A 16621-nucleotide genomic window follows, 5' to 3' on the forward strand; every position below is an offset into this window, starting at 1 on the left:
ATGTCTTGCACACATTACACAAGTCCAGGGCATTGGGATCACTGGGCTACATGAGTGAAAGAGATGCACCCCAACAGTACCCCACTTAGATACGCTGCTTGAAACATAAGCAGGATAGGAGGGCTGTGCAAAGCAATTTTGGTAAATTGAGAAATTCATGTATTTCATCAAGCCTGAAGATACTAATTAGTTTCATGTGGGGGAAGGTCAGTCTTTCAAAGAAAAGAAAAAACGTCTCTTAAGCAGGATTTTCTGAATGGTGGAATCTAATCTGAAAAAAGGCTACTTCAGCAGGTTATTTATTTATTTATTTATTTTTAACTGTATTGAACCTCTCAAGTAAGCTAGGAGCAGACTAGGAACAACTGAGGACTTGTTAGAGTGTGCCTTTTCACCTGGACTCATGTTACTTTGAATAAATTAACAAGGATAGCTAGTGATAATTTGTGATTTAAGGAAATCCCAGATACGTGAGAGAAAGAGCAGCGTTAAAGCAGTTAAATTCCTGCTCTCTCTAATAAGTGCTCTCTCTAGCCAGTTTCTGAACGCTTCTGTTCTGTGGCTAGGATTTGGTCAGCTTGACCACAAGATCACTAGTAAAACAAGGATGCCGTCCAGTCAAACCTTCAAATGAATGTAACTTACCTAAGGTCTACCATTTGCTATCAAAGCAGGTAGCTTTGTCCTAATATTCTGTACAGTTGACCAATTTTAGCATGGAACTGAAATGCAGTCAGTTTAATGGGAGGGCTTTGGAAGCTGCCTTCAACAGTCAGTTCAGCCCTGTAGTCAGAGAGCAGATCAAGCCATGTGCAGGGTTGTGACTTCTCTCTTTAGAAAGAAAACCACTGAGCCAGACAGTTCCATGTTGAGTATCACAACAGGGAATGACATTTCTTCCCTTTGTCTTTCAGATGCAGAGCTTACTGATGGAAGCCTTCAATACTCAGACTAAACCTACCATCAAAACGGACGACCTTTTTACCATCCAAACCAACCATTTTTCCATCAAACCCAACAACTTGGGTTTTGAAACGAAACTGGTAAGCCACAAGTCCTTATTGAATCTATTTTTCAGTGAAAGGGTTTTCTCTGTAACCTGATCATTTAAACTGTTGTGCTTAAAAGAAGGTCACTTGCAAGAGCGGTTATAATCCATGCTAATCCATGCTCCGTGCTGTTCCTTACAGTCAGCACACCAGGTTCCCCCAGTGCGGTAACATGTAAGGGTGGAAGCCTAGGGAACACTCAGGTAATGCTGCTATAGCATACCCTGAAAGCCTCCTCAATTCTCTACAGTTTCTTTAAAATGTGAATGTTAGTTTAATTTTCCTAGTCACTTTAAGCAATTACTCCACAAGACCTTATTGTTCTCCACAACTCCCTCTTAGAGGTTGTAGCAGCGTGGGGGTTGGCCTTTCTCCCAAGCAGCAAGCAACAGGAGAAGAGGAATTGGCCTCAAGTTTCACCCAGGAAGGCATGGGGTGGATATGAGGAAAAAATTCTTCCCTGAAAGGATTGTGAGTCCTTGGAAGAGGCTGCCCAGGGAAGGAGTTGAATCACCGTCCCTGCAGCTCTGCAAAAGACGTGTAGATGTGGTGCTTGGGGACGTGGTTTAGTGGTAGACTTGGCAGGGCTGGGTTAGCGCTTGGACTTGATGACCTCAGAGCTCTTTTCCAGCCTAAAGGATTTGACAATTCTATGGTAATAAGCACAAGTGCTGAGACACAGAGCTGACCAAGCAAACATAGAGACAAGGACAAGACATGAACCATGAGGATTCTTAACAGAAGAGTAGAGAAAGCAGCTAGAAATAGAAGATCTTTTTAGAAGAGAACTTTCCAAGCTAGAGAAAGAGGAAAGCATATGTGTGTAACTTCAAACTTGAACAAGAAAGGAAAAGCATGCTAAACACTGACAAGAAAAACACAAAGAAATATAAACACCAACACTTCAGACTAAAACTTCAAGAATGATTTGGCATTTGTTATCTTGTTGAGGTTTACGGAAGTTGCCAGAAATATTTTTTTTCTGGGGGTGAATCTGATAAATTATCTTAAATTTAACTGTCACTGACAAACCTGTGAGTCCGAGGAAATAGATACTGAGTGGTGTCCCAGTAGGCAGGAGGGCAGCGGTGGCTGTGTCACCCAGGTGTCACAATGGGCAGCGGTGGCTGTGTCATCCAGGCGTCACAGTGGGGCCGTGACATGGCAGCCCAGTCAGGATAAAAGGCCCCTGGTTGCAGGCAGGCCCCAGTCGGGATGGAAGCCCCTGGCAGCAGGCAGCAGAGGGCAGAGCAGGGCAGGACAGGGAGGTGAGTGCGCGATGGAGCAGGGGCTGAAGTGCAGTGCGAGCCTGAATGGTCCAGGAACCAATGTGGGGAGGAGATGCTTGTGTGCTCATCCCAGTGCAGAGATGATGCCTGGGTGCCTGAGAAGGTGCCCGCGGGACTCAGGAGCTGCTTTCTTGCTCGATGGAAGTTCTTGGCTATGGCAAGAAGAATCTGGGTGCTCCCCAGGCTTCTTAGCTGCTGTGTCCAGATACTCCCTGGGTGTGCAGGGAGATGCTTGGTTTCTCCAAGAAGACAGCTGGGTGATGCAGAGATTTTTTTGGATGTCTCAGGAAGATGGATTGGTGATCCTGGCTGTTTCTTGGTGGCTCCAGAGAAATGCTTGAGTGCTATTTGGGGATGCTTGTGTACCCTAGGAGATGTGGTTGTGTGCCCAAGGGAGAGGCTAGTTTGATCCAGGGTAAAGCTGTGTTTCTCCAGGGAGGATTTTGGGTGCTCCAGGGAGATGGTTGGGTGCTTTTTGTGTGATGCTTGGCTCCAGGGAGATGCTGGAGTGCTGTGGGGAGATGCTTAGTTCCTGCTCTTTGGTATCTGTGTCCCCTGGGGGGGTGCGTGCATGAGCACGGGGACATACTTGAATGACCCTGGTAGGTACTTGTGCAGCCCTCAGAAGCTCTTGGGTGCCAAGGGAGGTGCTTCCCATGTCCAGTGGGATGTTTGTGTGCCCCAGGTGGTGTTTTGGTGCCCTGGGGAGATGCTTGGGTTCTCCAGTCAGATGTAGGACTGTGGTGGGAAGGTTCCTGTGTGAGGTGCAATGAGGTGCTTGGGTATTGCAGGGAGGTGCTTCTGTGCTGCAGGGAGATGCTTGGGTGCCTGGGGCAGAGCTTTGTGTGATTAGGGGATAGATTTTTGTGCTCTAAGGTGCAGCCAAACATTCCCCAGACCATTCCCCATCTTGGGAGCACCCAAGCATCTCCCCAGAGCACCCAACCATATTGTACTAGGAGTACCCAAGCAGCTCCCCAGAGTACACGAGCATGTCCAAGGAGCATTCAGGCACCTCCCTAGAGAAGACATGAACCTCCCTAGGGAAAGAACCAGTCTCCCTTGGGAATACAAGCATCTTCCTGGAGCACTCTCCACGACACCCAAGCCTCTCGCCAAGGAACATAAGCACCTCTTGAAATCACCGAGATTTTCCCCAGGGCACACAAGCCTTGTGTTGGAGTAGACAAGCATCTCCCCAGGACACCTAAGCACTACATTCTACCTGTGAGGCATCATCCAAGAGCATTCCAGCACCTTCCAGGAGATCCCAACATCACCCTGAGCTCACAAGGTTCTGCCCGGCTCAGCCAGGCATCTCTCTGGAGCACCCAAGCATCATTGTAGGGCATCCAAACATGACCCTTTTAAGGACCCAAGCATTTTGGGTAGACCTGTGCGGTGCCAGGGGTTGGACTTGATCATCCTTATGGGTCCCTTCCAACTCGGGCTATTCTATGATTCTACGATTCCCCAGCAGCAGCAAAGCATTTCCCCAGGAACACGGCTATTTCCCTGAGGCACACAAGCATAACCCCCCGAGAACGCAAGCATCTTCCTGGAGAACCCACGCATCTCCCCACAGCACTCAGGCACCCCACTGCAGCATTATTGAAACATCTCCCCAGGGAACCCAAGCACATCCCAAGGTACTTTGACATCCGTCCAGAGCTCCCAAGCAAGTTCTTTCAGCATCTCGGTCGTTCAAAAAGCACCTCTGTGAAGCATGCAGAGACCTCTGTGGAGTACCCTAACTTGTCCCTGGGGTAGGAGAGGTAGATACCCGGGATCCCCAAGCATCACTCTGGTACACCCATCACATCCTTGGTACGCAAAAGCACCTCCCCGTGCTGCACAAGCAATTTGCTGAGGCAGCCAAAGATCTCCCCAGAGCACCCAGTCACCTGCGTGGGATATTCAAAAAGCAAAGCGCGGACAGAAAAGCAAAGCAAAAAAGGTCCAAAAATAAAACAAAGCAATGCAATGAATATGTACCTATAAAAAAAAAAAAAAAAAAGGACAAAAAAACCCAAGGAAAGCAGGGCCAGGAAAAGCAAAGTAAAGCATGTCCAGGAAAGGCAAAGCAGTGCAAGGCAGAGCAAAGAAAAGCAGAGCAGAGAAAGTAAAGCAAAGCCATGGCAGGAATACAAAGCAAAGCAAACCAAAGGAAAGCACGGCCTGAAAAAGCATGGTCAGGAAAGGCAACGCAGAGCAAGGCAAAGCGAAGCAGTGCAAAGCGAAGCAGTGCAAACTTGTACAAGGAAAGTCCCAGCAGTGCCAGGAAACGTATAGCAAAATAAGAAAGCAGTTTGAGGCAAGGCAAAGCAGAGCAGAGACAGTAAAACCAAGAGGTGCCAGGAATAGAAAGCGAAGCAAAGCACGACAAAAGAAAGTGTGGCCTGAAAAAGCAAAAGAACACATGGCCAGTGGAGGCAAAGCAGAGCAAGGCAAAGCAAAGCAAAGTGAAGTAGCACGAGGAAAAGCAAAGCATTGCCAGGAAAGACAAAGCAAACAAAGCAAAGCAAAGCAATCTGAGGCAAAGCAAAGCAAAGCAGGGGCAGGAACAGCAGAGGAAAGCAGAGAAGGAAAAGCAAAACTGTGCCCTGAAGAGCAGAGCAAAGCAAAGCAGAGCAAGGAAAAACAAAGAGAAGCGAAGCAAATGTAAGGAGCTGGCGGCCAGCCCTCCTGCCGGTTCCCAGTGTCTGCGGGGCAAAGACCGCAGGGCCCTCATGCCGGGTAGAGCTGGCGGCCAGACTCGGACGGTGGCTGTACCCTGCTCGCCCGCTCCCCGGCCTCCTTGACACCTCATAGTCCGCCGTGGCAGTGGGCAAGAACCATGTCTTGCTTTACCTGGGTTTATATTTACTTATCTATTGATTGATTGATTGATTTATTGTTGCCTTTCTTCCACTGTACTTATCGTCGTTGAAAACCTCACCCAACACCGTCCCTGGAAGGGTAGCTGTGGGGACCGCCTAGCGGCAGGACACACGGCTGGGGCCACAGAACTGACCATGCCGGGTGGCCAGGCCTGCTGCCCCGACCCTCGAGTTGCGAGGGGACAGTGTCCGGGCTGCGGGGAGGCCCAGCTGTGTGCCTGAGGGTTTATGCGGTCCTAAATATACCGATCGCCTCATCGGCAAAATCGTCGGGACGGTCTGCAAAGGAAGCCTAGCGCAGCACAGGAGAGCAGAGCAATGAAGAGGAAAGCCGAGCAAGGCAAAGCAAAGCAGTGCAAACTGGTACAAGGAAAGTCCCAGCAGTGCCAGGAAAGGTAGAGCAAAGTAACGAAAGCGGTTTGAGGAGGCATGGCAAAGCACAGCAGGGGTAGGAAAAGCAAAGCAGAGCATAGAAGGTAAAACCAAGAGGCGCCAGGAATACGAAGCAAAGGAAAACAAAGGAAAGCATGGCCTGAAAAAGCATGGCCAGGAAAGGCAAAGCAGAGCAAGGCAAAGGAAAGCAGTGCAAACTGGCACAAGGAAAGCCCCAGCAGTGCCAGGAAAGGTAGAGCAAAGTAACGAAAGCAGTTTGAGGCAAGGCAAAGCACAGCAGGGGTAGGAAAAGCAAAGCAGAGCAGAGAAGGTAAAGGAAAGCCGTGGCAGGAATATGAAGCAAAGGAAAACAAAGGAAAGCATGGCCTGAAAAAGCATGGCCAGGAAAGGCAACGCAGAGCAAGGCAAAGGAAAGCAGTGCAAACTGGCACAAGGAAAGCCCCAGCAGTGCCAGGAAACGTAGAGCAAAGTAACGAAAGCAGTTGGAGGCGAGGCAAAGCACAGCAGGGGTAGGAAAAGCAAAGCAGAGCAGAGAAAGTAAAACCAAGAGGTGCCAGGCATACGAAGCAAAGGAAAACAAAGGAAAGCATGGCCTGAAAAAGCATGGCCAGGAAAGGCAACGCAGAGCAAGGCAAAGCAAAGCAGTGCAAACTGGTACAAGGAAAGTCCCAGCAGTGCCAGGAAAGGTAGAGCAAAGTAAAGAAAGCAGTTTGAGGAGGCAAGACAAAGCACAGCAGGGGTAGGAAAAGCAAAGCAGAGCAGAGAAGGTAAAGCAAAGCCGTGGCAAGTATACGAAGCAAAGGAAAACAAAGGAAAGCGTGGCCTGAAAAAGCATGGCCAGGAAAAGCAAAGCGCGGCGAGGAAAACCAAAGCCAAAAGGTCCAAAAATAAAACAAAGCAATGCAATGAATATGTATCTAAAGTAAAAAAAAAAAAATAAAATAAAATAAAATAAAAGGCAAAAAAAACCAACAAGCAAAGCAGGGCCAGGAAAAGCAAAGTAAAGCGTGTCCAGGAAAGGCAAAGCAGTGCAAGGCAGAGCAAAGCAAAGGAAAGTAGCACAAGGAAAAGCAAAGCAGTGCCAGGAAATGTAGAGCAAAAGAAAGAAAGCAGTTTGAGGAGGCAAGGCAAAGCACAGCAGGGGTAGGAAAAGAAAGCAACGTAGAGAAGGAAAAGCAAAGCAGTGCCAGGAATACAAAGCAAAGAAAAACAAAGGAAAGCATGGCCTGAAAAAGCATGGCCAGGAAAGGCAACGCAGAGCAAGGCAAAGCGAAGCAGTGCAAACTCGTACAAGAAAGTCCCAGCAGTGCCAGGAAACGTAGAGCAAAGTAAAGAAAGCAGTTTGAGGTGAGACAAAGCACAGCAGGGGTAGGAAAAGCAAAGCAGAGCAGAGAAGGTAAAGCAAAGCCGTGGCAGGAATACGAAGCAAAGCAAAACAAAGGAAAGCATGGCCTGAAAAAGCATGGCCAGGAAAGGCAAAGCAGTGCAAGGCAAAGCAAAGCAGTGCAAACTCGTACAAGGAAAGTCCCAGCAGGGCCAGGAAACGTAGAGCAAAGTAACGAAAGCAGTTTGAGGCGAGGCAAAGCAGAGCAGAGAAAGTAAAACCAAGAGGTGCCAGGAATAGAAAGCGAAGCGAAGCAAGACAAAGGAAAGCATGGCCTGAAAAAGCATGGCCAGGAAAAGCAAAGCGCGGCCAGGAAGACCAAAGCAAAAAGGTCCAAAAATAAAACAAAGCAATGCAATGAAAATGTATCTATATTAAAATAAAAAAAACAAACAAACAAAACAAAAAAATGCAAAAAAAAGACCAAGCAAAGCAGGGCCAGGAAAAGCAAAGAAAAGCGTGTCCAGGAAAGGCAAAGCGGTGCAAGGCAGAGCAAAGCAAAGGAAAGTAGCACAAGGAAAAGCAAAGCAGTACCAGGAAATGTAGAGCAAAAGAAAGAAAGCAGTTTGAGGAGGCAAGGCAAAGCACAGCAGGGGTAGGAAAAACAGAGCAGAGCAGAGAAAGTAAAACCAAGAGGCGCCAGGAATACAAAGCGAAGCTAAACAAAGGAAAGCGTGGCCGGAAAAAGCACGGCCAGGAAAGGCAAAGCAGAGCAAGGCAAAGCAAAGCAGTGCAAACTCGTACAAGGAAAGTCCCAGCAGGGCCAGGAAATGTAGAGCAACGTAAAGAAAACAGTTTGAGGCAAGGCAAAGCAGAACAGAGAAAGTAAAACCTAGAGGTGCCAGGAATACAAAGCGAAGTGAAGCAAGACAAAGGAAAGCATGGCCTGAAAAAGCAAAAGAAAACATAGCCAGTGCAGGCAAAGCAGTGCAAGGCAAAGCAAAGCAGTGCAAACTTGTACAAGGAAAGTCCCAGCAGGGCCAGGAAACGTAGAGCAAAGTAACGAAAGCAGTTTGAGGCAAGGCAAAGCAGAGCAGGGGTAGGAAAAGCAGAGCAGAGCAGGGAAAGTAAAACCAAGAGGTGCCAGGAATACGAAGCGAAGCAAGACAAAGGAAAGCGTGGCCCGAAAAAGCATGGCCAGGAAAGGCAACGCAGAGCAAGGCAAAGCAAAGCAGTGCAAACTTGTACAAGGAAAGTCCCAGCAGTGCCAGGAAACGTAGAGCAAAGTAAAGAAAGCAGTTTGAGGCGAGGCAAAGCACATCAGCGGTAGGACAAGCAGAGCAGAGCAGAGAAGGTAAAACCAAGAGGTGCCAGGAATACGAAGCGAAGCAAGACAAAGGAAAGCGTGGCCGGAAAAAGCATGGCCAGGAAAGGCAACGCAGAGCAAGGCAAAGCAAAGCAGTGCAAACTTGTACAAGGAAAGTCCCAGCAGTGCCAGGAAACGTAGAGCAAAGTAAAGAAAGCAGTTGGAGGCAAGGCAAAGCAGAGCAGGGGTAGGAAAAGCAAAGCAGAGCAGAGAAGGTAAAGCAAAGCCGTGGCAGGAATACAAAGCAAAGCAAAACAAAGGAAAGCGTGGCCTGAAAAGCAAAAGAAAACATGGCCAGTGGAGGCAAAGCCGAGCAAGGCAAAGCAAAGCCCTGCTAGGGAAAAGAATGCGGCATAAGGAAAAGAAATGACAAGCAGGGCCAGGCAAAGCAAAGCGCGGCCAGGAAAACCAAAGCAAAGAGGTCCAAAAATAAAACAAAGCAATGCAATGAATGTGTAACTATATTAAAAAAAACGAACAAACAAACAAAAAAAAATGCAAAAAAAAGACCAAGCAAAGCAGGGCCAGGAAAAGCAAAGTAAAGCGTGTCCAGGAAAGGCAAAGCAGTGCAAGGCAGAGCAAAGCAAAGGAAAGTAGCACAAGGAAAAGCAAAGCAGTACCAGGAAATGTAGAGCAAAAGAAAGAAAGCAGTTTGAGGAGGCAAGGCAAAGCACAGCAGGCGTAGGAAAAGCAAAGCAGAGCAGAGAAGGTAAAGCAAAGCCGTGGCAGGAATACAAAGCGAAGCAAAACAAAGGAAAGCGTGGCCTGAAAAAGCATGGCCAGGAAAGGCAACCCAGAGCAAGGCAAAGCAAAGCAGTGCAAACTGGTACAAGGAAAGTCTCAGCAGTGCCAAGAAACGTAGAGCAAAGTAAAGAAAGCAGTTTGAGGCAAGGCAAAGCACAGCAGGGGTAGGAAAAGCAAAGCAGAGCAGAGAAGGTAAAGCAAAGCCGTGGCAGGAATACAAAGCAAAGCAAAACAAAGGAAAGCGTGGCCTGAAAAACAAAAGAAACATGGCCAGTGGAGGCAAGGCAGAGCAAGACAAAGCAAAGCAAAGCAAAGCGAAGTAGCACGAGGAAAAGCAAAGCATTGCCAGGAAAGACAAAGCAAACAAAGCAAAGCAAAGCAATCTGAGGCAAAGCACAGCAGGGGCAGGAACAGCAGAGGAAAGTAGAGAAGGAAAACCAAAAGTGTGCCCGGAAGAGCAGAGCAGAGCAAAGCAAAGCAGAGCAAGGAAAAACAAAGAGAAGCGAAGCAAATGTAAGGAGCTGGCGGCCAGCCCTCCTGCCGGTTCCCAGTGTCTGCGGGGCAAAGACCGCAAGGCCCTCATGCCGGGTAGAGCTGGCGGCCAGACTCGGACGGTGGCTGTACCCTGCTCGCCCGCTCCCCGGCCTCCCTGACACCTCATAGTCCGCCGTGACAGCGGGCAAGAACCATGTCTTGCTTTACCTGGTTTTATCTTTATTTATTTATTTATTTATTTATTTATTGTTGGCTTCCATCCAATGTAGTTGTGGGAATCATGGAGTTACTTACCGTCGTTGAAAACCTCACCCAACGCCGTCCCCAGACGAATAGCAGTGGGGCCCGCCTAGCAGCAGGCCACATGGCTGGGGCCACAGAACTGACCATGTCGGGTGGCTGGGCCTGCTGCCCCCACCCTCGAGTTGCGAAGGGACAGTGTCCGGGCTGCGGGCAGGCCCAGCTGTGTGTCTGAGGGTTTATGCGTTCCGAAATATACCGATAGCCTCATCGGCAAAATCGTCGGGACGGTCTGCAAAGGAAGCCTAGCGCAGCACAGGAGAGCAGAGAAATGAAGAGGAAAGCAGAGCAAGGCAAAGCAAAGCAGTGCAAACTGGTACAAGGAAAGTCCCAGCAGTGCCAGGAAACGTAGAGCAAAGTAAAGAAAGCAGTTGGAGGCAAGGCAAAGCAGAGCAGAGAAAGTAAAGCCTAGAGGTGCCAGGAATACAAAGCGAAGCGAAGCAAGACAAAGGAAAGCGTGGCCTGAAAAAGCAAAAGAAAACATGGCCAGTGGAGGCAAAGCAGTGCAAGGCAAAGCAAAGCAGTGCAAATTTGTACAAGCAAAGTCCCAGCAGGGCCAGGAAACGTAGAGCAAAGTAACGAAAGCAGTTTGAGGCAAGGCAAAGCACAGCAGGGGTAGGAAAAGCAGAGCAGAGAAAGTAAAACCAAGAGGCGCCAGGAATACAAAGCGAAGCAAGACAAAGGAAAGCGTGGCCTGAGAAAGCATGGCCAGGAAAGGCAACGCAGAGCAAGGCAAAGCAAAGCAGTGCAAACTCGTACAAGGAAAGTCCCAGCAGGGCCAGGAAACGTAGAGCAACGTAAAGAAAACAGTTTGAGGCAAGGCAAAGCAGAACAGAGAAAGTAAAACCTAGAGGTGCCAGGAATACAAAGCGAAGTGAAGCAAGACAAAGGAAAGCGTGGCCTGAAAAAGCAAAAGAAAACATGGCCAGTGGAGGCAAAGCAGTGCAAGGCAAAGCAAAGCAGTGCAAACTTGTACAAGGAAAGTCCCAGCAGGGCCAGGAAACGTATAGCAAAGTAACGAAAGCAGTTTGAGGCAAGGCAAAGCAGAGCAGGGGTAGGAAAAGCAGAGCAGAGCAGAGAAAGTAAAACCAAGAGGTGCCAGGAATACGAAGCGAAGCAAGACAAAGGAAAGCGTGGCCCGAAAAAGCATGGCCAGGAAAGGCAACGCAGAGCAAGGCAAAGCAAAGCAGTGCAAACTGGTACAAGGAAAGTCCCAGCAGTGCCAGGAAACGTAGAGCAAAGTAAAGAAAGCAGTTTGAGGAGGCAAGGCAAAGCAGAGCAGGGGTAGGAAAAGCAAAGCGGAGCAGAGAAGGTAAAGCAAAGCCGTGGCAGGAATACAAAGCGAAGCAAAACAAAGGAAAGCGTGGCCTGAAAAGCAAAAGAAAACATGGCCAGTGGAGGCAAAGCCGAGCAAGGCAAAGCAAAGCCCTGCTAGGGAAAAGAATGCGGCATAAGGAAAAGAAATGACAAGCAGGGCCAGGCAAAGCAAAGCGCGGCCAGGAAAACCAAAGCAAAGAGGTCCAAAAATAAAACAAAGCAATGCAATGAATGTGTAACTATATTAAAAAAACAAACAAACAAACAAAAAAAATGCAAAAAAAAGACCAAGCAAAGCAGGGCCAGGAAAAGCAAAGTAAAGCGTGTCCAGGAAAGGCAAAGCAGTGCAAGGCAGAGCAAAGCAAAGGAAAGTAGCACAAGGAAAAGCAAAGCAGTACCAGGAAATGTAGAGCAAAAGAAAGAAAGCAGTTAGAGGAGGCAAGGCAAAGCACAGCAGGCGTAGGAAAAGCAAAGCAGAGCAGAGAAGGTAAAGCAAAGCCGTGGCAGGAATACAAAGCGAAGCAAAACAAAGGAAAGCGTGGCCTGAAAAAGCATGGCCCGGAAAGGCAACGCAGAGCAAGGCAAAGCAAAGCAGTGCAAACTGGTACAAGGAAAGTCTCAGCAGTGCCAGGAAACGTAGAGCAAAGTAAAGAAAGCAGTTTGAGGCGAGGCAAAGCACAGCAGGGGTAGGAAAAGCAAAGCAGAGCAGAGAAGGTAAAGCAAAGCCGTGGCAGGAATACAAAGCAAAGCAAAACAAAGGAAAGCGTGGCCTGAAAAACAAAAGAAAACATGGCCAGTGGAGGCAAAGCAGAGCAAGACAAAGCAAAGCAAAGCAAAGTGAAGTAGCACGAGGAAAAGCAAAGCATTGCCAGGAAAGACAAAGCAAACAAAGCAAAGCAAAGCAAAGCAAAGCAAAGCAGGGGCAGGAACAGCAGAGGAAAGCAGAGAAGGAAAACCAAAAGTGTGCCCGGAAGAGCAGAGCAGAGCAAAGCAAAGCAGAGCAAGGAAAAACAAACAGAAGCGAAGCAAATATAAGGAGCTGGCGGCCAGCCCTCCTGCCGGTTCCCAGTGTCTGCGGGGCAAAGACCGCAGGGCCCTCATGCCGGGTAGAGCTGGCGGCCAGACTCGGACGGTGGCTGTACCCTGCTCGCCCGCTCCCCGGCCTACCTGAACCCTCATAGTCCGCCGTGACAGTGGGCAAGAACCATGTCTTGCTTTACCTTTTTTTTTTTTTTCTTTTTTCTTTTTTCCCTGCATTTATTTATTTATTTATTGTTGCCTTCCATCCAATGTAGTTGTGGGAATCACATATTTACTGATCGTCGTTCAAAAACTCACCCAACGCCGTCCCCAGACGGGTAGCAGTGGGGCCCGCCTAGCGGCAGGCCACATGGCTGGGGCCACAGAACTGACCGTGTCGGGTGGCTGGGCCTGCTGCCCCCACCCTCGAGTTGCGAGGGGACAGTGTCCGGGCTGCGGGGAGGCCCAGCTGTGTGTCTGAGGGTTTATGCGTTCCGAAATATACCGATAGCCTCATCGGCAAAATCGTCGGTACGGTCTGCAAAGGAAGCCTAGCGCAGCACAGGAGAGCAGAGCAATGAAGAGGAAAGCCGAGCAAGGCAAAGCAAAGCAGTGCAAACTTGTACAAGGAAAGTCCCAGCAGGGCCAGGAAACGTAGAGCAAAGTAACGAAAGCAGTTTGAGGCAAAGCAAACCACAGCAGGGGTAGGAAAAGCAAAGCAGAGCAGAGAAGGTAAAGCAAAGCCGTGGCAGGAATACAAAGCGAAGCAAAACAAAGGAAAGCATGGCCTGAAAAAGCATGGCCAGGAAAGGCAACGCAGAGCAAGGCAAAGCAAAGCAGTGCAAACTCGTACAAGGAAAGTCCCAGCAGTGCCAGGAAAGGTAGAGCAAAGTAACGAAAGCAGTTTGAGGCAAGGCAAAGCACAGCAGGGGTAGGAAAAGCAAAGCAGAGCAGAGAAGGTAAAGGAAAGCCGTGGCAGGAATATGAAGCAAAGGAAAACAAAGGAAAGCATGGCCTGAAAAAGCATGGCGAGGAAAGGCAAAGCAGAGCAAGGCAAAGGAAAGCAGTGCAAACTGGCACAAGGAAAGCCCCAGCAGTGCCAGGAAACGTAGAGCAAAGTAACGAAAGCAGTTGGAGGCGAGGCAAAGCACAGCAGGGGTAGGAAAAGCAAAGCAGAGCAGAGAAAGTAAAACCAAGAGGTGCCAGGCATACGAAGCAAAGGAAAACAAAGGAAAGCATGGCCTGAAAAAGCATGGCCAGGAAAGGCAACGCAGAGCAAGGCAAAGCAAGGCAGTGCAAACTGGCACAAGGAAAGCCCCAGCAGTGCCAGGAAAGGTAGAGCAAAGTAACGAAAGCAGTTGGAGGCGAGGCAAAGCACAGCAGGGGTAGGAAAAGCAAAGCAGAGCAGAGAAGGTAAAGCAAAGCCGTGGCAGGAATACAAAGCGAAGCAAAACAAAGGAAAGCATGGCCTGAAAAAGCATGGCCAGGAAAGGCAACGCAGAGCAAGGCAAAGCAAAGCAGTGCAAACTCGTACAAGGAAAGTCCCAGCAGGGCCAGGAAACGTAGAGCAAAGAAAAGAAAGCAGTTTGAGGCAAGGCAAAGCAGAGCAGAGAAAGTAAAGCCTAGAGGTGCCAGGAATACAAAGCGAAGCGAAGCAAGACAAAGGAAAGCGTGGCCTGAAAAAGCAAAAGAAAACATGGCCAGTGGAGGCAAAGCAGTGCAAGGCAAAGCAAAGCAGTGCAAACTTGTACAAGGAAAGTCCCAGCAGGGCCAGGAAACGTAGAGCAAAGTAACGAAAGCAGTTTGAGGCAAGGCAAAGCACAGCAGGGGTAGGACAAGCAGAGCAGAGAAAGTAAAACCAAGAGGTGCCAGGAATACAAAGCGAAGCAAGACAAAGGAAAGCGTGGCCTGAAAAAGCATGGCCAGGAAAGGCAACGCAGAGCAAGGCAAAGCGAAGCAGTGCAAACTCGTACAAGGAAAGTCCCAGCAGTGCCAGGAAACATAGAGCAAAGTAAAGAAAGCAGTTTGAGGAGGCAAGACAAAGCACAGCAGGGGTAGGAAAAGCAAAGCAGAGCAGAGAAGGTAAAGCAAAGCCGTGGCAAGTATACGAAGCAAAGGAAAACAAAGGAAAGCGTGGCCTGAAAAAGCATGGCCAGGAAATGCAAAGCGCGGCGAGGAAAACCAAAGCCAAAAGGTCCAAAAATAAAACAAAGCAATGCAATGAATATGTATCTAAAGTAAAAAAAATAAAATAAAATAAAATAAAAGGCAAAAAAAACCAACAAGCAAAGCAGGGCCAGGAAAAGCAAAGTAAAGCGTGTCCAGGAAAGGCAAAGCAGTGCAAGGCAGAGCAAAGCAAAGGAAAGTAGCACAAGGAAAAGCAAAGCAGTGCCAGGAAATGTAGAGCAAAAGAAAGAAAGCAGTTTGAGGAGGCAAGGCAAAGCACAGCAGGGGTAGGAAAAGAAAGCAACGTAGAGAAGGAAAAGCAAAGCAGTGCCAGGAATACAAAGCAAAGCAAAACAAAGGAAAGCATGGCCTGAAAAAGCATGGCCCGGAAAGGCAACGCAGAGCAAGGCAAAGCGAAGCAGTGCAAACTCGTACAAGGAAAGTCCCAGCAGTGCCAGGAAACGTAGAGCAAAGTAAAGAAAGCAGTTTGAGGCAAGGCAAACCACAGCAGGGGTAGGAAAAGCAAAGCAGAGCAGAGAAGGTAAAGCAAAGCCGTGGCAGGAATACAAAGCAAAGCAAAACAAAGGAAAGCATGGCCTGAAAAAGCATGGCCAGGAAAGGCAAAGCAGAGCAAGGCAAAGCAAAGCAGTGCAAACTCGTACAAGGATAGTCCCAGCAGGGCCAGGAAACGTAGAGCAAAGTAACTAAAGCAGTTTGAGGCGAGGCAAAGCAGAGCAGAGAAAGTAAAACCAAGAGGTGCCAGGAATACAAAGCGAAGCGAAGCAAGACAAAGGAAAGCATGGCCTGAAAAAGCAAAAGAAAACATGGCCAGTGGAGGCAAAGCAGTGCAAGGCAAAGCAAAGCAGTGCAAACTCGTACAAGGAAAGTCCCAGCAGTGCCAGGAAACGTAGAGCAAAGTAAAGAAAGCAGTTTGAGGCAAGGCAAAGCACAGCAGGGGTAGGAAAAGCAAAGCAGAGCAGAGAAGGTAAAGCAAAGCCGTGGCAGGAATACAAAGCAAAGCAAAACAAAGGAAAGCGTGGCCTGAAAAAGCAAAAAAAAACATGGCCAGTGGAGGCAAGGCAGAGCAAGACAAAGCAAAGCAAAGCAAAGCGAAGTAGCACGAGGAAAAGCAAAGCATTGCCAGGAAAGACAAAGCAAACAAAGCAAAGCAAAGCAATCTGAGGCAAAGCACAGCAGGGGCAGGAACAGCAGAGGAAAGTAGAGAAGGAAAACCAAAAGTGTGCCCGGAAGAGCAGAGCAGAGCAAAGCAAAGCAGAGCAAGGAAAAACAAAGAGAAGCGAAGCAAATGTAAGGAGCTGGCGGCCAGCCCTCCTGCCGGTTCCCAGTGTCTGCGGGGCAAAGACCGCAAGGCCCTCATGCCGGGTAGAGCTGGCGGCCAGACTCGGACGGTGGCTGTACCCTGCTCGCCCGCTCCCCGGCCTCCCTGACACCTCATAGTCCGCCGTGACAGCGGGCAAGAACCATGTCTTGCTTTACCTGGTTTTATCTTTATTTATTTATTTATTTATTTATTTATTTATTTATTGTTGGCTTCCATCCAATGTAGTTGTGGGAATCATGGAGTTACTTACCGTCGTTGAAAACCTCACCCAACGCCGTCCCCAGACGAATAGCAGTGGGGCCCGCCTAGTGGCAGGCCACACGGCTGGGGCCACAGAACTGACCATGTCGGGTGGCCGGGCCTGCTGCCCCCACCCTCGAGTTGCGAGGGGACAGTGTCCGGGCTGCGGGGAGGCCCAGCTGTGTGTCTGAGGGTTTATGCGTTCCGAAATATACTGATAGCCTCATCGGCAAAATCGTCGGGACGGTCTGCAAAGGAAGCCTAGCGCAGCACAGGAGAGCAGAGCAATGAAGAGGAAAGCAGAGCAAGGCAAAGCAAAGCAGTGCAAACTGGTACAAGGAAAGTCCCAGCAGTGCCAGGAAACGTAGAGCAGAGTAAAGAAAGCAGTTTGAGGCGAGGCAAAGCACAGCAGGAGTAGGAAAAGCAAAGCACAGCAGAGAAGGTAAAGCAAAGCTGTGGCAGGAAAACAAAGCGAAGCAAGACAAAGGAAAGCGTGGCCTGAAAAAGCAAAAGAAAACATGGCCAGTGGAGGCAAAGCAGTGCAAGGCAAAGCAAAGCAGTGCAAACTTGTACAAGGAAAGTCCCAGCAGGGCCAGGAAATGTAGAGCAAAAGAAAGAAAGCAGTTTGAGGAGGCAAGGCAAAGCACAGCAGGGGTAGGAAAAGAAAGCAACGTAGAGAAGGAAAAGCAAAGCAGTG

The sequence above is a fragment of the Anser anser genome (assembly GCF_964211835.1).
Source record: "Anser anser genome assembly, chromosome: 5".
Lineage (NCBI taxonomy): Eukaryota > Metazoa > Chordata > Aves > Anseriformes > Anatidae > Anser > Anser anser.